The following is a 1,717-nucleotide window of genomic DNA, read 5'->3' as shown; positions in this document are numbered from 1 at the left end:
TTTTGCTTGCTTGAAAACTTCGAAATTTTGGTATGTACTAATTAGATAAGAAAAACCTTGAGCTTTGTCAATGGTATGCGCTGCTGGAGGCACCAACAGACAGGAGGCCTCGGGCCTGATGTGCCTTGGGCCCTGATGATAAGCTTTGAGTTCTGCTGAGTTTTTGTAATTAAAACTTGCCAAGGCCAGCTAACTAGGAAAAAGAGATGACCCACACTGCGCGTGACCAAAGGGTGGACACTATGTAAATGATAATATGAATATGCATATGACTAGAACAATATAAATTTTGCTTGCTGTAGGTAACGGTGTGCACGATAGGTGGAGCGATCCCCCGTGCACCCAGCGCTGCAATAAAGAATGCCTGCTTTCTAAAACTCAAAAATCGAGTCTTAGAGAGTTTCTTTGACCGGCTTTTTCGGTAACAATACAACGTATTTTAATTCCATCTTTCTGGAACACAACTCTGTCCTGTGCATAATGCTGCCAGCCCACAACTCTTGCACTGACCAAAACGAAGAAAGAAGATTCAGCTCAAGCATATTTGCAATTGAAAAGACTGTTTCTCTACTGTTCAGCCCTTTCCCCACCATACATTTTAGAACAATGTGTACTGTACTTTTTGTAGTGTTATGAGACTCCTGCATTATATGGCAAAAGGAGGCCAGCTAATGGCACGAGCAGCAGCCTATGGTCTGCAGTCCCTTGGTTAACTATTAAATTCTTTGTAATGTCAACAGGTTTCTTATGCTCACATAACCCAGAATAAGACTAACCGTGGCCAAAACACTGATGAGCCCTGAAAACTAAGCAAATTGAGGAGGCTGAGGATGTTTGCGACAACACAAAAGCATGCTTGACATATAAGAGACGAAATGTTCTCTTCAGGTGAGCCAGCATGCAAAACACAAGTCTCAGCTACCAGCCTCAGCTACATTGAAGTTTACACTACACCCCTGTGGCAAACTCACGCCACAAGCTCCAATCAAGCCACCTAATTCAGAAGTCTGCTGGGATTACGGCATTCGTCAAAACACGTACTTCGTGCAGCAGCAGCTGAAAAAGTTTATTACACAGATGTATTTAGTATTTCTTAGAAGTAGTATTATCGGCTCCTAACAAAGTTATTTATGCTCACTGTACACTACACTTGCAAATCTTTCACTGAGGCTCTGGCATTTTCCCAGAACTGAATGAACGGTCGTGAACCATTTGCAAGCATCGACCTCACAAGTGTATTTCCTCCATCTGCAGTGAAATGCCTGTGCTTTTCAGCTCCTGTTCCTATGATAAAATCATTCTCCAATCACCAAAGAGACAATATATTTAACAACTACTACACGCCTCCTATGGCCAGTTGATAGGTGAGGAGAACAGGAAAATATACTCCAGCATCCTCATAAAACTCAACATCAACAAATCAGAAATAACAAAACCTTATTATTGTTTGATATGATGTACTGAAGTTAAAGAAATTAAAAACAAGTTCTCATGCTGCTTCCTGATAAAGGAAACACTCCCACTAAAATACATTTTTTTTCCTTTTAAGTGTTGCTGTTGTTTCAAATAAAAACTAAGACTTCCAATATTGTACAGAAAATGTTTGCCTTCATCCACTTTCCAGCAATTGTATGTATTCTATTTCTCCCCTTCTGATAGTTTCTGTAGTTAAACTTTATTTCTTTAACCAGGAGAATATGATCACAATTTTAAGAGG

Source organism: Aquila chrysaetos, unplaced genomic scaffold (assembly GCF_900496995.4).
Source record: "Aquila chrysaetos chrysaetos unplaced genomic scaffold, bAquChr1.4, whole genome shotgun sequence".
Lineage (NCBI taxonomy): Eukaryota > Metazoa > Chordata > Aves > Accipitriformes > Accipitridae > Aquila > Aquila chrysaetos.
The sequence above is the reverse complement of the archived record's forward strand: the minus strand, read 5'-3'. Positions refer to the sequence as shown.